At 39.8% G+C, this 20673-nt stretch overlaps 1 protein-coding gene and 1 pseudogene across 1 annotated transcript in view; both read left to right on the forward strand.

The window, feature by feature from the left end:
- IGF1R (insulin-like growth factor 1 receptor) overlaps positions 1-20673 on the forward strand; it is a 431767-nt gene that overhangs the window by 260844 nt on the left and 150250 nt on the right. The gene's annotated exons all lie outside the window — the stretch shown is intronic.
- On the forward strand, positions 14318-14780 carry LOC102860477 (annotated as a pseudogene).

Consider the following 20673-nt stretch of genomic DNA (forward strand, 5'->3'; position numbering starts at 1 on the left):
AAACAAAAAAAAACACACCCCATCAACACAAACCCAAGCCTGTTTAATGACAGCTTTAAGGCATATTCTGAGAGAAAAGGAAGAGCCTCCTAAAACAAGCAATACTATTTTTGGAATCAGTATTGATCTTCTGTCACTCTGTGATTTATGAATGATGTTCAAACACAATGGAAATGAGAATAGTGTTTCTCTTTAAAAACAAGTGCATCCCCTTCGTTCAGAACATTGGCTTTTGGTACTGACACCAAGTTATTAGGTGGTTGACTCAGCCTATTCAGCAGTTAAATAGAACTGTGCTGGTGGTTGGCACTGCCCTTTCTTGTCTGCTGTTGTTGTGAGATTCCCTGCAGTCAGACAGACTGTAGCTAACAGTTCAGAGGGTTTTCAGAGGCTGTAAACCACATGCAAGATTACCCACCTTTTCCTGTGGAGCAGTGGGTAGGTTTCAGCCATGTGCCTTCCGAGTTAGCAGCACAGCTCCTTACCATTGGGCCACCAGAGATCCTTTTAGTCCCTGATGTCGTCATTGTTATGTGCTGTCAAGTCGACTACCACTCATATCAACCCTATGTACAGTACCTCTGAACCCTGCCCTAACTTGAGCCAATCTAAAACTCTACTATCCCAGCTCCCATTGCCACAATCACTGTATCAGTCCATTTCATCCAGGGTTGTCTTCTCCTGTGCTGACCTTTTTTCCATGTAAGATGTCATTCTCCCAGAACTAGTGCCTCTTGGCAACATGCCCATAGTATGTGAAACAGAGTTTCACAATCCTTGCCTCCAAGGAGCAACCTGATTTTACCCTCTCCAGGACATACCTGTTTGTTCTTCAGGCAGTCCAGGTATGTTCATTGCTTTTTTTCCCAGCACCACAATCCAAAGCCATCTATTCTTCATCTGCCATCTTTCGTCATTGTTCAGCTCTCAGATGCATAGCAAGTGATTGAGAAGACCTTGGCTTGGATCAGGCATACCTTAGTCTCTAGACTGACATCATTCCTCATTAGTACTCTGGAGAGGTTCTTGACAGGAGGCTTTCCCAAAGAAGCTTGTCTTTTGATTTCCTGACTGTTGGTGCTATGAATGTTGATTGTGGACCTTCGGAGGTGAAATTGTTAACAGCCTGAATCCTTTCTCCATCTGTCATGATGCTGCTAATTGTCTTGGTGGTATGAGTCTTTATTTTCTTTTTTTTTTTAATCTTTATTTTCTTGATATTGATATGCAACCTATATTGAAGACTGTAGACCTTTGCAGCATATGCTACAAGTCCTCCTCACTTTAAGCAATAGAAGGGAGCAAATGCTTCAAACAATGGGCACACACTTTGCTTCTGTTCACACATCCCCATGAGCATCACGTGGCTCACCATAATTAGGCCATACCAGAATTCTCCTTCCTGCCCATCTCTTTCATTTCTCTTTGACAATGCCTCTCCCCTGGTTGACCTCCTTACTTTCTGCTTTCCCCACACTCTAGTGTGCATCCTGTTAACAACTACCAGATTCTTGGATGTCAAACACCACGTTGCTTTAAGACACTCACATGCTCAAATTATTAATAATGGTTCCTTATCATCTGTGATGTGAAGTTTAGACATTTCTGCCTTACTTCTCCTCAGATATCTAGGTTTATTTTTTGCTATTCCCCAAAAGCATGGGCCATAAAGTGGTTTCATTTAAAACACATCTGATTGTTATCTAGGTTAAGCCTACACGAGCTGGCTCTCCTGCACATTTTTGGGAGATTGTACATTGCATGGGAGTACATTGCTCATCTTTCTTTCATGGAACAGCTGATGGATTTGACTTGCCAGAGGGACTTGACCTATAATTTAGTCACACAACTACCTACAAACTATAGCACCAGAGCTCTGGTTTCCTTTAAAGCTCTTCTAAGTTACCTTTTATTTATCTCCTATCTTGTGGCTTTACAGAAGCCTTTACCCTTGAGTGGATTTTCTTCCCTCACTGCATATTAGGCAGTGCTTGTCTTTCTTGTTCTCTGATGTCCACTGCTCATCACTTCTCAGGTGCAGGATACAGAATACATTTTGGGGGCCTTTATTATGGTATAATCCACAAGCAAGGGCCCTTCGTGACCCAAATAGTTTGTGATCCATGATTCTAACCTACCAGTGTTACTGGAAAGGAAAAGCCCTGGCTGTCCACTTCCATTAATATTTCAGCCAAGAAAATCCATGGAGCACTTTGCCCTGGGCCACATGGTGTTGTAACCACATAAGTCAGAACAATAACAGTTTGTAGTTACCCACTAAAACTTCCTCATACATGTTACTGTTTTGTTCTTTTATTTCACAAACAGCATAGCCTGGAAGACTCTGCCAGTCAGCTCTCTGGGCTTGGGCCTCCAGCAGATCCTGCACTTTGTCAGCCTTGTGTCATTTATGTCTCTCCACATCAGTTCACATAGATTCCAAATTGAGTAGACTCTCTCCCTCCCAGGAGTCAGATGTGATGGTGAGGACAGTGCAGCACTGGTCAGGATTTCAGTCTGTTGTCCATAGGGTCACTGTGTGGCAGAGATGACTAGGCACATCTAACAACAGCAGCCACTTTGCCTGGAGAGTGTAGGACCATGCCTGGCAAGTAATAACTGAACCAACTTCTGACAACCTCATGAGTTCAGTACCAGCACTTTCTCTTTGGGAGCTTCCTGGGGAACTCAGAATAATAGTCTGTCTGTTAGTTAGTAGCAAACTGAGTGAACTGTTTACACTCTTCAAGGACTCTTTCATGCATTAAGTGCACCATAAAGCAATTGGTTGTGATAAATTTGAAATAAGATCCCTACCCCCAAATTTGTATACCTACATGTTGCAGAATTGAATAAATATTTGTTGTGTGTGTGATGCTTATGGGTATATACTAAAATTAATGAAATACTTTAAAACCAACCAAATTGTGACAGCCCTGCCCAGAATTGGATCTAACAATAACTTCAGGGTTTGATTTGCTAAATATAGGTGACTGAATTGCAGAATATGTAAGCTATATCCTTCTTTCACTACATGTATTGGCCCTGTTGTAGCTTAAAAAAATTTTTTGAGAGCAATATAAAGGTGATTTACTGCACTGTGATTGCTTTCCTGAAAGCAAAATAATATTATGTGATCTACAAAAAAAGAAGCAACCTCTATAATTTGTTATTGATGAGTATTTCCAAAGTATATGGAATAACTAAAGCTTAAGCATTTAACTGTTCCAGAGGAAGATGTATTTAGGCTGTATCTGTAGACTTCCTTTGAAATTTGTTTTTCTTCTTCTGTGCTAAGTGTGTGAAGATTTTAAATCCTTAGATCTCAGCAGGAGGTAGATTTAAGGTTCCAGTAGTATGTTTATATCTTTTTAAAATTTTCTTTTGTTTATCAGTGACATATATAAATGTTTTAGGGAAGTGTTTACTGTAACATTACCCACTTTAGCTCAGTGCTGTTGTCTGGATCCCATGTGATAAAGACAGAAGAAAGTGCCATCTTTCTCCTCCAACAGTGTATCTCAGAAGTGCTGGAACACCTGAGGAGGCAGTGAAATATTGAGAGCTGCTCCCCAGGCATGGATGAAAATCTGGGGGTTTATCATCAATCTGGCCATAAGATGAATAGAATTACACTTCATCATACATGAAACACAACCCTTAGAAGAAGAAGCAAGGCAGTGGTTTATTTTAAAGTGTTAAGTGCTGTGTTAGAGATTTGAGTTTGTAAAATAAACCATTTTCTGCTATAGAGGCTGGCTAAACATTTTAAGGCAACCTGACGCAACTCCTTACTCCACATCCATGTCCCCAAATACAATCATAGAGGAAATAACGAGTATACATGACCATGGGGGGAAAAAAGTCACAATCTCCATTCCTCTGTTTAGGAACTTCAGTGACTCTTGGGAGAATGCGGACCACGTTTTAAAATACATGTTGACCTGAGAATGTGCAGTCACAGACTGTTGTCAATATAGGATTTGTCTATAGACCTCAAGACATAATTTCACCTCAAATCTGAATCACTTTGTTGCATAAAAATTATGTTAGATTAACCAAATAGGAAGCACTTACAGGGGAAAAGTCCGAGTTAGATTTTATTTTAGTGCTTGTAAACTGTGGGCCATCATGAACCAAATATGAAGTGGTTTTAGACCATTTGCTAATTTGCAATTGCATACTATGAGAGGTAGACCATAAATAAGGATGAGAGAAGAGAATTGATGCCTTTGAGTTGTGGTGCTGGAGAAGCATATGGAACATACCATGGACTGCTAGGAGAACAAACAGGTCTATTCTGGAGAGGATGAAACCCACTTGCTCTCTGGAGGCAAGGATTTTGAAGCTCCATCTCACGTCCTTTCAGCATCTTTCCAGAGGGACCAGTTTTTGGAGAAGGATGTTACACTTGGAGTGATAGAGGGACAATGCAGGAGAGGAAGACCCTGGTTGAGATGGTTTGAGGCAGTGACTGGATGAATAAGGGCATGTGTGTCAAAGACAGTGAGGTTGGCTTAGGACAGGACAGACTTCAAAGCTATTGTGCATAGGGTCGCCGAGAGTCACAGGTGACTTGATGGTACATAACAAATACTTTGTAAATAGCCTTCTAAACCAACTCCCACTTATGTGATTAAATATAGTCATTTAAATGGCTAGTAATAATAAGTAAGAAAAAATTCTTATTGTGGTGATCTGTGGACAGTCATGGATAGAATTTTTTTTCCTTATACATATTTTTTTTAAATGAAATTTTTATTTTATACTGGTTTACTTACAAAGTTCATATATGGTTTTTTTAAACACCATATCTTTCCCATTTCCTTTACCTATTCCTCCCTCTGCAAATTGTGTGGCCCTGTGATGGACCCCTGCCCATCCTTATCCCTCTGCTCCTCTGCAATTGCCACCCCCCGAGTCCTCATACATGTTTCACTAATTATCTTTCTGTTTCTACATTAGTGGTCTTATACAAAATTTGTCCTTATGAGACTGAGTTAGTTCACTTAACATAATACTCTCCAGTCCCTGATTGCTCAAATATGGCATTTTTTAAATTAATACAAAACTTATAAAGTTCTGTGGGAGAAACACTCCCCCAATCCCCTTTACCATTTTAGCACCTGGTCCCATATGCTGCATAGAATGATCATTCCATAGTATTTTTGCATGACCAGAGCATTATAGCTTTTAACCCAGCCCACTGCCAGTGCACGTTACTCTGTAGCCCAGAGTAGAACTTCTGCATTGGGTTTCCAAGGCTGTGATCGTTACGGAAGCGGATTGCTTTATCAATATCTTTATCCCCCATAGCAGCTGGTGGGCTTTGATGTCTAACATTTTGTTTATCAGCTTTTAACACAGTGCCACCAAGCCATTAGTTGTAATGCTCTCCCTAGCACCTGTATACTTAAGACTAAATGGTTCATAAGATCATTAGCTTCAGGTAGGACTGTTGGAAAAGTTCTGTTGGCTCATGATTCACTGGACTCATACCAGTGTTGGTTATTTCTAGTAAGAGCTTTGAAAGCCCACTCCTGCTCAATTGTATAAGATCCAGAACTTCTACTAGATTCTCTGTGACTGACCAAGGGTGATTTGGATTCTTTGAGTGTTGACATGGGTGCTTTTTTAATCCAGTTCCCACTGGTCTTCAATTCCAGTGCTATGACTCTGTGGATTTTTCTCTCTGACTTCTTTACAATGTAATTAATGATTTGTAGGGAAACATTTGTGAATACAGACTGTTATTGGTATGTGCCTTCAAGTTGAGTATGATTGATAGCAACCCTTAGGAACACCGATCTGAACCTTGCCCTATCCTGTGCCAACCTCTTCATTTCTAACATACTTGGAGTCCATTGCTGTGTTAATCCAGATTCTTGTGGCTCTTCCTCTCCTTTGCTGAACCTTCACCTTTCCAACCATGATGTTCCTTTGCAAGGAATAGCCCTTTCTAACAACATACACAAAATATGTGAGACAAAGCTTTGCCATCCTGGCCTCTAAGGAACACTCTGGCTGCTTTTTCTCCAAGACATATCTGTTTGTTCTTTTGGCATTCTGTAGGATATTCAGTACTCTTCTCTAGCAACACAACTCAGAGGCATCAATTTTTTTGTCATCCTTATTCTTTGTCCTTAGACAAATAGTAGGTATAGTAGTTCTTAGACAGTAGTAGGTGATTAGAAGATTATGGCTTGAATCAGGTACCTCAGTCTTTAAGCTTTGTTAAAATAATAGATCCTTTGGTTTTTAAAGCTAAATTATTTCTGACCAGAGCCCTAGTTTTACAGTTATGACCAAAATTCACAGTCTATGAATAGCAATCATGCTCTGGGTTTATTTGTAAAACTGACATTCTGGTACTTCAAGACTTTGGAATAGGTCTTTCCACTGCTCTCAGTTTCTTAGTCTCCTAATTTTTGGTACCCAGGGTGTTGATTGTGGTTCTAAGCAAAATGAATTGTTGACAATTTCAATCTTTTCTCCATCTGTCATGGTGTTGCCTGTTGGCCTAGTGGTGAGAATATTTTGTCTTTTTGTCATTGAGATGCAATTCATATTGAAGACTGCAGACTTTAATCTTCTACAGCAAGTGCCTCGAGTCCTCCTAGCTTTCAGCAAGCAAAGTTCTTTCATCTCCATAGTACAGGCTGTTAATAAGTCTTCCTCCGATCTTGATGCCACATTCTTCTTCATAAAGCCAGCTCCTCAAATGAATAAGTAATAGGACATACAAAGGAGTCTGGAAATGAATACTTCCCTTAGATTTATTGTAATACATTTTCTTTTTAAGGTTTTGTTTGTTTGTTTTCATCTATTTTAAAATTTGTTTTGTTTTGCTTTTTAACCTAGGAAATGTCTTGTGGTAATGGTGGTGTTATATACCCTTGAGTCGAAACCAACTTAATCTAACCCTCTGGTGGGTTTTCAGAGGCTGTAAGTTGCCTAGAACATTACCCATCCTCCTCTTAGAAAGCAGATGCTGGATCAGAGCTACATGCCTCTAAATTCCACTAAGCCACCAGACTCCCTTAGGGCCTGCCTAAGTATATACTATTTAGAGCTTTTGTTCATTAATGCCTTTGTGTGCCACAGACTTGACCATAGAATCCTTTATATGCATCTGATGATATTTGAACTACTTGAGAACAACTACTTGCAAGCCCTCAGAAACACTTAGTTATACTTGTTGGGCTAATTGAACATTATTCTTATCATTAAAACATGTCTCAAAGGGGTTCTTAAAATACTGTTTCTTGTTATTATATGCCCTTCTTTTAATTTTAAGTCCTTACAAGTAGAAAAACTTCATTAATTTATAAATAATCTCCAATACAAACTCATTCAGTCTCCTAATTTTACCAAGACCAGTTTAAAGAGCTTTCTTTTAAACCACATTTGATGTGTTTATGGAGAGAGAAAAGAGACTTTGTGGTAGTTTCCTTGTATTTTACCTTGTTCGGTCTGATGCCCCTTTCCCGTCTCCTGTTAAGTATCATCTATCTGAAATAACATCATGCTAGTACCAGATATCATGAACTTGCCCTGTGCTTTTTCTGCAGCAGTAACTGCTATTACCTTAAAAAACAAAGCAAAAATCAATTTTCCCTTTTGACCCAGGGGTTATGCAAATATGTCATTAGAGGATTTTTAGGTTATGGGAGGCAGACAATGAATCCACCTGCAAGAAGACATTTGCAAGCTGAATGGAGAGGTGACTGTGTGTCTACCACGAGCGGTATCTACTCTGTTTTGTGTAATGATTTTAGCAATTCCGTTTAGTAATCTTGTGATATTCTATAGAAAAGAAGAGCACAGTTGCTTTTGGATCCTTGAAGAAGCAGGCCAAGAGGATGCAGCTCTTTGGAGACAATCTGTGACTCTAACTCTCTTACTGGGGAGTAATTATGACTTTGAAAAATGTGTGGCTCTAGTACTAATGTTGGTTGACTTGAAAAACTTTTAATGAACAGATGCCAGAGAATAGATATTTCAGGTGAACTCACGTTAACCACAGCTGCTGTATTTTGAGCAGAGTGTTTTCGTGAAATTCAACGCCTTTTTACTTCTGGCTGTGCACCTTGTTTTTATCATTAGAATGTTACTTATTAGTGAAAATAATGGAACATGGAAAACAGAGTGTAACTGAATGTAAAGAATGGTTTTGTATATTTGTGCAGTCTTTGTGTGGTACAGATGGTCCCCAGACTCAGCTACTAACTCAAAGCCAAGAAGTTCAAGTCTGCTCAGAAGTGCATCTGAAGAAAGGCTGGGAAGTCGGCTGCGGAGAACCTGTGGATTTTTTTCTGATGTACATGAGGTCCCCGTGGATTAGAGTTGACAGCTGGTGGTTGTTTGTTCTATATGCTTGTAATTAATTGACTGCTTATCACATCTCCACCATAAAAACACTAATGATTGGCTTTCTAATGAAAAAACTTTATAAATGTATCAATGATTTAATGAAAAACAAACAAAAACTTTTTTGTGGAGTCATTCACTCAAGTATTTGTCTCCACTGTTTTCTGGCCTAGAGTTTGAAGGAACATTCAAGCCCCTTTTAGGAGGTATATTTGTGTGTGCAGAACTCAGAAGTTCCTGTTTTCATAGGCTCTGACATATTCTTGGGGCTTTGTAGATATTTAAATTAATGATTAGGGAGCTCTGGTGGCCTAGTAGTAAGAAGCTCCACTGCAATCCTGAATGCATGTGGTTTGAATCCACAAGCTACTCCTTGAGAGAAAGATGGGCAGTCGCCTGTCGTGCAATTTACAGCCTCTAAAAACTCATTTCAGTGTTAGCTGTGAGTGGGTTCTGACTTGACGGCACACAACAGCCATAAAATGATGAATAACTGAAAAGAGAGACTGGGAATTGATACAGTTTCCCATTAATGGTTATCTCCTAGATAATTGCCCTTCCAGTAAGTTAGATCTGTTTGAAACGTGTTTGTACTCAAACACGTTGTACTCAAACATCTGAAAGATTAAGACTAAGCCATTTGCAGGTGTATGTTGGCATATCTGTGATTATAAATTAGCCACCTAAATCTTTATTGTCTTTCTTGAATGCCGTTTTCACTAGAAAAGCAAATTTAAATTAGGTAAGATGCCTAATGAAGCTCTCAGCACAATTCTGTTCTCTCTTGTAAGTCACAGTTAATTACCATGTAAGAATTGGTTTCCTGAACTGTGTTTACTTGCTGTGTCAATAAAAAAAATGATATAACATAAATAATGTTTTACATAATTTCTAGCACATTTACTTGGTCCCTGTTGCTCTAGGCTTGTGAACCTGATTTCTTATTGCAAATAATACTGTTTTCAGTTGATGACTTTCGATTCTAAACTGTCTGTATCTGTGGTAGTAGCTGCCTTTCATTGATGGTCTTGCCTGGGCCTGTGGATTCTAACCTACACCTGATGGCTTAGCTCTCCCCTGCGGTTATCCACCAGCACTGGGCAGAGAGGGCAGGAGTGATCTTGTAGGTCTGATTTAAAATTATCGAAGAGAAGCCAGTGAGAGAGTTCACCGATATCCTCTCCTGAAATACAGTAAAATAATGTGATGCAGTGGATAATAATACCCAAAAACTTGTTACTCTCAAGTTGATTTTGATTCCTAGTGGTCCAGCAAGACAGAGCAAAACTCCCCACTTGAGTTGTGAAAGCTGTGATCTTTGTAGAGATAAACTGCTGTTGTATCTTTCTCCTGTGAAGCCGCTGATGGATTGTAACTTTGACTAGCAGCCAAGTGCTTGGCCGTTGCACCACCAGGCTCCCTGTGGTAGATCATAAAAGCCAAAAATAAAATGCTGGTCCTATCTCAGTGCTATGCTGCTGCACACCCAACTTCTGGTGTACCAGAATCAACTCACTAGTTTTTTTCATCAGTTTTACAGCTTCAGAGTTAACCTCTGTGTTTTCATCTCTGTGACCACCGTTTCTCGTTGTGCTGTATTCTCTGTTACATACTTTGTATTATTTCTGGAAGCCCTGTTGTTGTTGTTGTTGTTCTTGATGTTTTGTGCCATCAAGTTGCAGTCAGTGCATCACTGACCCTCCAGTGGGTTTTCAGAGGCAGTTAATTGCAGAGAGGAGACTGCTCATATTTTACATTCGAAGCAGCTGGTGGATTTTAACTGCGTACCTTTGGGATTGCAGCACAGCTTCTTAACACTATGCCACCAGAGCTCCGTGAAAGTGAAGTATTTTTGTTTTAAGTGATACAAAAGATTCAGTTGCTGGTTTAAGAAGAGTAATGATTAGGTGGATTGGTTGACTCCTGGTAATTGCTCTGGTGAACCTTCATTTGACCTGCCTCCAAATGAGTTTACATGTAGAGACTGTCTAGCTTTCGTTCCAGGCAAGCACTGGAGCACAGTCCACCCTCTTCACTATCTCATTTTCTGGTATTTTGGTTTTATATCAATAGTTAAAAATGTGTTGTCAAAGTATTTTACACATTTATGATGTTTATCTGGTAGTAACAAACACCAAGGTGCAAGGGGGAGTCACACTGTGATAGTTAAGGTTATGAACTTGCCTCAGCTGTGACTGATCATGGTGTGGCATCTGTGTAACAGTATAATCATGCTGCAATTCCATATCCTAATCCTGATTATCCCAGTCATGCAGGGAGAATCATTTAGTTATGTGAAGTAGTCATCTGCCCCTGCTTTGCAGCACTCCTGTCCACATGGTGACCTGCTCTGTGGTTGGCCAGTGAACAGAGAGTAGGTTTGGATCATCTGCTTTCTGCAGGCTACTGAGTCTTTCTTGTGGTCATGTTACTAGAATTGAGAATGTCTTAATGGTACTCCAGTTTTGGATTTTTGTTGTGTTGTTGTTTATTATTTTCTTACTGTAACTTTAACAAAAGTTTACAGAAAAGTTGAACTATCATTCATTTGTTGCTACACATTTCCCTCCCTGCCTCTCCTTTCCCCTCCCCTGGTGAGTGGCGCAGAGGTGGTTATAGCCAATTTTTTTTTCAAGAATAAGATGAGAGTAGGTACGGCACATCAGTTATGAAAGAATGTCTAGAGCAATTAGAAGTTGTTAGAAAATGCCATGGAAGAGTAACACAGATAGCCAAGGTTATCATGTGACGAAAGCAATTTCTAGCCTTGACAGGAAGACTGGTTTTTAGGTTTTAAAAAGGACAGTGTTAAACATTGAATATTATTTTTTGTTTGCCTTTTTATTAAAAATTAATTTGGAGCCAAAAAAATGAACCTGTTTTCATAAATGTGCTAGCATGAGGGAGCCAGAACAAATTCATGCTTACACAGTTGTGGTCCTCAGATGAACTTGAATTGGCTCATGACAGCACTAGTAATTACTTGACTTGTCCTTGTTAAGAAATATTAAAGGCCCCAAATAGAGGAATTTTATTTCTGTGGAGATGTCTGCAGAGTTTTGAGGAATCCCTAGTTGTTACCTCCTAATGGCTATTGTTCTGTACCATCAAGTAAGAACAAACCCATAGCTGACCTTCAGCAGGATTTCAGAGGCAATAAATCACACAGGAGAAAATTGCCCATCTTTTTCTCACAGAGCAGCTGATGGATTTGAACTGCATGCCTTTAAATTGATGATAGTGCATCTCCTTGCCAATAAGCCATCAGAGTTCTTTTTTTTTTAATTTAGGTTGTTTATTTTTCATTTCAATGAACATCTACAGAGATTTTGGGATTCCATTCATTCATTGTTGCACCCTTCTCCCCGCACAAACACCCCCCCCCCCGTTTGCTCCTCTCCTTGAAAAGCAGAAGAAAAACTCCCTCTTCCCTCCTTCAACTCCCCAGTCACAACTAAATGAATCTGTATCATCTGTTTAGAATGTAGCATTTTATATCATAGTGACTTGTTTACAGCTTGATGTTTGACTTGATTGTGTTTTTTTTTTTTTAAGGGAAGAAGTTGACTTTTACTTATCTTTGTATTCCCAGTGTCACCATGCACCATGGCCTTGATATTTGATGACAGTAGAAATACTAGAGGAATTATTTCTTCTAGTGATTATAGCTGCCACCTATGTTTAGGGATGAAGAAGCTCACTATCATTAGTGAGAAAAAGGCCAGGGGCCAAATATGCTCATATGTAAGCTCAGATCAAAGGTGAAGAAGCATAAAACAAGCCCATAAGATATATTATATGTCCTTAATCTATCTCTCCTAAAAAAGTCATCTCAAGAATAAATTTGATGTATTGAACACTAGTGACCAAGCCAGATAAGTTTTCGGATGACACTATACATGAAGAATGCAGAATGCAAGCTTGCTGCTGTTGGGTCAGTCAGTAGCAGCCATCCACCAGACCTCAAAAAGCCACAAAAAGAGACAGGAAAGAGGGGGGCGAAACCTAAGAGGAGGTCAGAAAAGACTTTAAGACTTACTCTAGAGCTGAGAGGAACTAAAGCAAAAGGAAGAAATGATAAAGGAAGACAGTCAAATAGAAGCTCCTGAAGACAGTATTATAATTTATGTGCAGAAACCTGGCATTACAAACTTTAAAAAAAAATTAAGAATGTCATTGATATTTCTCAAGCTGGAAGAATGGGAGAAAAGATTCGGGTATCTAGTTGGAAGACTGAAGGATTCTACTACAGGCAAAAATAGTGAAAGTTGTAGGAGGTGTCAGAAGATGTTGGAAGAAATACAGTCAACTGGGAGAGTTCCAGGAGGTTGTATATGGTCAAGAATCAACAAAACTGGATACAACCTACAGTGCAAGTATTGGTAAAAAATAAGGCTCCATGAATTGACCAAATAGTAATTGAAGTGTTGCAGCAAACACATACAGCACTTGACATGCACACTCATCTTTGAACTGAGTATGTGAGATTCATATTTGTACCTACATAAAAACGTAATCCAACAGAATGTGGAAATTTTTGAACAATAGAACAATATTCTAAATTGTTGATGTTGTTGTGTACTGTCAAGTTAGAACCAACCCATAACTGACCTTCCAACAGGTTTTCAGGGGCAGTTGATCACACAGGAGGAGACTGCCCATCCTTCTCCTGTGGAGTGGCTGGTAGCCTCAAACTGCATGTCTTTGGGATTGCAGCGCCGCTTCTTGCCACTAGGCCACCAGAGCTCCCTAATAATATCACAGTCACAAATCTTGCTAGATTTCATTGACAGGGAAATGCTGGAAATCCAAGCTGGATTTAGAGAAGAACGTTGGACAAGGTATACTTGGCCCAAGCCTGTTGCTTAAATACATGTGAAAATTGGACCATGAATAGGGAGGATCAAAGAAGAATTGATGCTGCTAAATATGTTGATTAAGAACACTGACTGTGTCACAGACTACCAAAAGGACAACAATTTGTACTGGAAGAAGTGCAGCCAGAGTGCTCCTTGGGCAGATTATGACATATACTCTGGGCATGCTTTCAGGAGAGCGAGTCCCTGAAGAAGGACTTCATTCTTGGAATAGTGGAGGTTTAGCAACTGTGAGACAGCCCCTCTGCTAGATGATTGGACATAGTGGAATGTGAGGATAGCAAGGTCTCCAGCAAGGTTGCATTTTGTGTGCAAGGATCAATATAAATCAGAGCCAATGCTATACCACTTAACATCAACAATGAAGATGCTTCAACAAGAAAGGAGATGTCTTTTAAATACTGAAAGAACAGCATGTTTATTCTGAAAGATGCTGCCTTCTTTCCTGGCTTTAGGATACAAAGTTCTACTTTGGCTATCATTCTTACCTGGATCTATTGCATTGGCAGGACTGTTGGAACATTTCCAAAATCCTTTTATGGCTTCAGTCTGAGAATGCACTATTTTTCACTGTCAGTTTACTGACACACTTTATTTAGTAGGACATTTATTTAGTTAATGATCATGTTTTGAGTTCACATCTATTGGGAAGAACTTAGGTCTTTTACTTTTTACCTTTTTATTTTTGACCACTGCTGATCTAGGGTATTGTATAAACTTTACTTTTCATTCATATAAATGTCCATCTTAATGTCTCTTAGCACCTTCATCAGAGGGCTAGGAGACCAGTGAATTAAATGGATTCTGTTTCATTAATTGCTATCAGAAGTGCTAGCTAAAGATTAGAGAGAGAGGAAGTTGACATTTTTCACTCCAAGGAGTTTCAAAAATTATCTGTAGATTCAACTAAGCAAGCTCTTCAGCTTTGAGTAGCACAGATTATCCAAAGCTAGATATCCTGCAGTGAAATAAGAGAAATGGGAGGGGCCCACGCAGCTCATGCCTCCTGGAGGTTTGCAGCTTTGTTCCTCTTCACATCCACAATTCAGGACCAATATTGAAAAATAAAAATGGCTGACTTCACCCGAGGAGGCAAGAATGAGGTGTTCTTAGCCTTTAATTCCTATGCAACAATTGTTCTTTTAAAGATGATGTTTATGAGTTCTGCAACTGCATTTTTCAGGGTGACAAAAAAGGTTTTTCTTAATCCAGTTGACTGTGCACACTTAGGCAAAGGAGAAAAAGCCAAGATCTTTGCACAGATGACTCAGAGGAGTGGGTGCGAAGAGCCCATCTTAATGATCTTGAGAACATTGTGCCATTTCTTGGCATTGGCCTCCTATATGCACTGAATGGTCCAAGCCTCTCTACTGCCTCCTACACTTCATACTCTTCTTTGGAGCACAGATCTACCACACAATTGCATATTTGTTCGTCTTTCCCCAGCCAAACTGAGGTTTGGCTTTCTTTGTTGAATATGGAGTTACATTTTCAATGACTTTTAGTTTGCTGAGAAATAAATTGTACTTGTAAGGAGAGCCATATAACTCAACATCTATTTGATTTTTCGTTAAGAATTCTGTAGTTTCCGTTTATAATGAATTATGTCTTAGGTCTTCAGAGAGGGTGGGACTTAAGTATTCCGTAAAGCCTGTTTTGAATATTAGCACCCAGCAATGTTCCTCTTTCATTCTTGCTTTGTATTTACACTACAAAGTTACTGTGCTTAAGTCTTTTGCCTTATATTTAACATATTTTGTCATACATTTTGATTGTTGTGGTTTTTAACTTTCACTAATGGTTTCCTATTTTTAATCGATAAAAATGATAATTACCTGTAAAAAAATAAGAGAAATGGGTTACAAAATTATGATAAGAATGTTATTTAAGTGCAGGATTGTAGGATTAAGGTGGAGTGCTCAGGAAGCAGTGGTGGCCAAAAGTTACTAAGAAATGTGGTCATTAAAATGCTCTCTATATTTTGCATGTAAAGTTCTGAAAACTAATGCAAGGACCTAGTTACAAGAACTACAAGTATTTGAGGAAGTGTGGCCTCTGGCTGTGTTGGGAATAGGGTAGCAGGGATTATCTACAGTGATTTCCTTGTATTCTAAAAAAAAAACAAAACAAAAACAGGTGCCAGCTTATTTGCATAGGACAAGCCAAGTAGAGGACTGGGTGAAGGCCTATGTTCTCACAGCACAAAGATGCTCGTGTTCTTGCCAATAAAAAGGGAGCTCTGGTGGCCTAGTGGCAAGAAGCTGTGCTACAATCCCTAGAGCAAGTAGTCAAAATCCACCAGTTGCTCCATGGGAGAAATATGGGCAGTTTCCTCCTGTGCCTCAAAATACCAGCTGGAGGGTCAGGTATGGGTCAGATTCAGCTTGATGCTACACAACAGGCTGATGAAGGTGCTAACTCATTTTACCTTGTTCATAGTTCCCACCCAGAACATCTCTTCAGAGTGCCAGAAGTGAGAGTTAAAACAGCCCACAAAGCCTGTTAGCTTTGAGTAAAAGAAAAAGAAGAAATAGTCAGTGAAAAACACAACCTTTCTTTGTCACAAGATTGTGACAGGTAGTTCCCAACTTAATTGGTTCCGATGATGCCATTATAATTTGGTTTGGAAGCAGGAGTGGCATCCACTTCCTAAACAATAGGCCTCCGTAAACTCTAGAACTTTAATAAATGTTGATCATTGTAGAGGGGCTTCAGGCCTTTTATTTATAGTGTCACTATGAGTCGTGCTTGACTTGAAGGCAATCAACAACAACAACATAAAGTGAATATTTCATTTTTAAAAATTGTTGTTGTTACATACCATCAAGTCAAAACTGATTCATAGCTGACCCTCCAATGGGTTTTCAGAGGCGGTAAATCATATAGCAGGAAATTGCCCATCTTCCACACCCAGTGCAACTCTTTACCACTAAGCCACCAGAGTTACCTTTTAAAAATGTATTTTTCATTATTATTGCTTCTTTTTTAGTAGTTGTTGTTATGTGCCGTCGAGTCGCCTGCGACTCATAGCAACCCTATGTACAACAGCCCTAAACTCCGCTCTGTCCTATGCCAATTGCACTGTCTCTGACACTCCCATCCCAATTATCCCAGTCACTGAATCAATCCACCTCATAGAGGGCCTTCCTCTCCTGCGCCGTCCCTCCACCCTCCCAAGCATGATGTCCCTCTCCAAGGACCAGTCTCTCCTCACAACATGTCCAAAGTATGTCAGAATCCTTGCCTCCAAGGAGCCACCCGGTTTAACCCTTTCCAGGACAAATCTGTTTGTTTTCCTAGCAGTCCATGGTATTCTCAATACTCTTCTCCAGCACCACAGCTCAAAGGCATCAATTCTCCTTCTATCCTCCTTGGTCATTGTCCAACTCTCTGATGCATAACAGGTGATTGCGAAGACCATGGCCTGTATCAGATACACCTTAATCTCCAGAGAGACACCACTGCTCTTCAGCACTTTGGAGAGGTCCCTAACAGCAGACTTTCCCATGGCAATGCACCTTTTAATTTCCTGGCTGCTGGTGCCAAGACTGTTGACTATGGAGCCAAGCAAACTAAAGCTGTGTACAATCTCAATCTCTTCACCATCCATCCTGATGCTGCCAATTGGTCCAGTGGTGAGAATCTTTGTCTTCTTGATATTGAGCCTCAATCCATATTGTAGGCTGCAGTCCTTGACACTCTGCAGCAGGCGCTTCAGGTCCTCCTCAGTTTCAGCAAGCAGGGTTGTGTCATCCGCATAAATCAGATTGTTGATAATTTGTCCACCAATCTTGACCCCACATTTCTCCTCATAGAGCCCAGCCTCCCGGATAATCTGTTCTGCATATAGGTTGAAAATGTATGGAGATAGGATGCATCCCTAGCGCACGTCCTTCCCAATTTTGAACCATGCAGTGTTCCTTTGCTCTGTTCTGACGACTGCCTCCTGGTCCAAGTATAAGTTTCGCATTAGAACGATCAAGTGTTCTGGGATTCCCATTCTTCTCAGAGTCAGCCACAGTTTGTTATAATCTGGTCCTCATTTTGAGAGGTTGGAAACCTTATATATAAACTTACAGATTATTTTAACATGGCATATAATACACATTAACAGTAATAAATTATACCAAAAATCAAACCAGGTGGTTATAAATTTGATACAAAAAGCTCTAAGTGGGATTTGTTATAATGAAATAATGTCCTAAACCAGGGACTTCCTATATTAGCCTTCTAGATTTAGTGTTAATAGCATTATCCTGAATAGTGGAGATAGTAGTGAAAGATGAAATACAAGAACCTCCAAATTATGGCTTACCCTATTAATGATGACTTCGAGAAAGCCATGCTTTAATTCATTCATTAATGAGGCATCTGTGAGCCAGCCCCATGCTGCTGGACGCTGGGAGTACCCCACGTTCCTCCTTCTGGACTGCCACCCCTCCGTGTGGTGTGGGTCTCATCTCTTTACTGTTATCATACTCCTCTTGGCCAGGGACTTTGCAAGGTCATTGGTGGATGGATGTTTATATAGATTGGCCCTTGTCTTCATTTCCTCTTAGAAGGAAAGCATTTGCCTTCTGTAATTTGGTCTGTAATCTTAAGAAAAGTAATAGTATTTTGTTGTTGTTAGGTGCCATCAATTCAAAACCAACTCCTAGCTGACCTTGCAGCAGGTTTTTGGAGGCTGTAGATTGCACAGGAGGAGGTGGTCCATCTTTTCCTGCAGAGCAGCTGGTGGATTCAAACAGCATGCCTTTGGTTTGGCAGCACAGCTCCTTATTCCTAGGCCACTAGAGAGAAAAACTTTTAAACACATTATTTACCTTTCATTTCGTCTTTCTTGTTCCCTGTGGCTTTGACGTGTCTGATTAACTTTGGCCTGTGTACATTACTGCCTTCTTGTAGTTTTAGTTGCACATAATATTCTTTCTGCCCTTCTTGAATATGATTAGGAGTCCAGTTGAGATAGATGGGTGGGCGAGGACCCTTACTCCCCATAAGCCCCCTACCACATGGAAATGCCATTTGCAGAGCGTACTCAAGGGGCCCAGCACACAAGAGGTAAACAGGCTTGTTGATGAAAGATACTGTGAAAACATTGTGTGTGTGCCTATCATGAAGTTCTGTTTTCTGTGGGAGTGAAAGAAGCATTTGATAGTGTCCTAGTGAGGAATAATCAAGTAGTATCCTTTAGGAGACAAGAAAATGTACTGGAGCTTTGCTTTACCAGCAAATTGTTTTCAATAGATATGGGGTCTAGGTTGAAGAATAATGCTAACTGCCATCATAATGAACATACCCAGAATATTTTCCAAGCTGACAGAAACAACAACAAGAAAAACTGAGTTTCTTGCTGATGCAAACATTCAACATGTTTGGCTGTGAAACAGAAAGGTGGAGGTTTGAGTCTACCCAGTGAAAGAAAGAAAGAGAGAAAGGCCTGGTGATCCCCAAAGTCAGCCGTTGGGAGTCGTATGGGGCACTGCTCTCCTCTGGCATACGTAGGTCACCATGAGTTCCAGCTGACTCAGCAGCATCAGTTATCAAGACAGCTAACTCCTGGACATGGAGGGAAGCCCAAGAACTGGGGCCTGTTCTAGAGTTTGCTGTGTACCCCTACCTGCAATGATATAAGTCCACCCTTGTTTAGAAAGCATTTCTTGTGATTTCCACCAGCCAATTCATATTGCAAATGGGAGTCTCTCTCCCCTTAGCTCTGCAGTTTTGTGGTCTTATATTTGTCCTTGTCAACATTGGAAACATAATGGAGTTGTTTAATCTCTTGCTCTGCCTGTGTTTAGCAAATAGAGTATTGGATACCTTCATAATGTGTCCTGTATTAGATGCCTTCCCATCAGCTACGACTCAGCAGCCTGATGAACAGCAGAGCTTTACCTTGCCCACGTCTGTACCATCCTCACCATCTCAAATACACTTGAGCCCATTTTTGCCATCACTGGGTCACTTCATCTTGTTGAGGATCATCCTTTCTTTCTCAGATTCTCCACTCTTCCCAGTACTAGCCTTTTCCCAAGGACTGGTCTTTCTCCAAGGATTGACACTGTGCCCTAAACCTGAGAGACAAAGTCTCACCAGCATTTTCTCTAAGGAGTGCCCTGGTTGAACTTCCTCCAAGATAGATTTGTTTGGTTTTTTTAGCAAATTCAGTACTCCTCTCTCACACCCCAATTCAGAGACATTGATTCTTCTGTTATCTTTATTCATGATACAATATTCAAATGCATAGGAAGCAATTGAAAATGCCACCACTTGGGTCAGGTTTTTACCACTTTGGAGAAGTCTTTGACAGCATATTTTCCCGATAAAACATGTCTTTTCCTTTTTTTTTTTTTTGCAGTTCCTATGAAAGGTGACTGTAGATTCAGGTTAAAGAAAATAGAAAATTGTTGACAACTTCAATTATTTCTCCATCTATCATGATGTTGCCTATTGGTCCACTGAAGAGGAGTTATTGACTTTATATTTTTTTCATTTTGAGATGTAATCCATATTGAAGGCTGTATCTTCAATCTTCTACAGCAAGTGTTTTAAGTCTTCTTCGCTTTTATCAAGAAATATGCTGTCATCTGCATAATGTTAATTGTTCATAAGTCTTCTAATCAATCCTGTTACCACATTCTTCCTGAGATTATTTGCCTAACCTACAGTTGGATAATCAGTTGTTGTTGTTATTGTTAGGTGCCATCAGATTACTCATGTAATTAAAATTGAGGTTGAAGAACAATAAAACAAGCCCACAGAAACCAAAACATTACCTTGAGTCTATCCCAACTGAATTTAAAAACCATTTCAAGAGTAGACATGATACATTGACCATCACGGACCAAAGACCGATGAGTTGTGGCATGACATCAAGGATATCATCCATGAAGAAAGCAGTTCATCACAAAGAGAGGGGAGAAAGAAAAGAACAAAATGATGTCTGAAAAGAATCATCTAAAAATTGCAGACAGAAATCAAAACAAAGGGAAGAAAAGAAGTGAACAGAAGATTTCAAAGGGAAGCTCAAGAAAATAGTATTATAATGAAATGTGCAAAGAGATAGAATTACACACTGGGCATTTCTCCAGCTGAAAGAATTAAAGAATAAATTCAAGCCTGTATTGTAATCCTGAAGGATTCTATGGGCAAAATCTTGAATGATGCTGGGAGAAGCAAAAAGGATGAAAGAAATACATAATCATTGTATCAAAAAGAATTGAACACTGAACTGTTCTGGGAAATATCATGTGATCAAAAACCAACAGGACTGAAAAAAGTAGTTCGGGCTGGAATTGATGGGATACCAATTGAGATCCTTCAATCTGTTGTTGTTGTTATGTGCCATCGAGTTGTTTGCGACTCATAGCGACCCTATGTACAACAGCCCGAAACCCTGCTCTATCCTGTGCCAATTGCACTGCCT

This window comes from Elephantulus edwardii, unplaced genomic scaffold, assembly GCF_000299155.1.
Source record: "Elephantulus edwardii isolate Elephantulus edwardi_28Jun2011 unplaced genomic scaffold, EleEdw1.0 scaffold00303, whole genome shotgun sequence".
Lineage (NCBI taxonomy): Eukaryota > Metazoa > Chordata > Mammalia > Macroscelidea > Macroscelididae > Elephantulus > Elephantulus edwardii.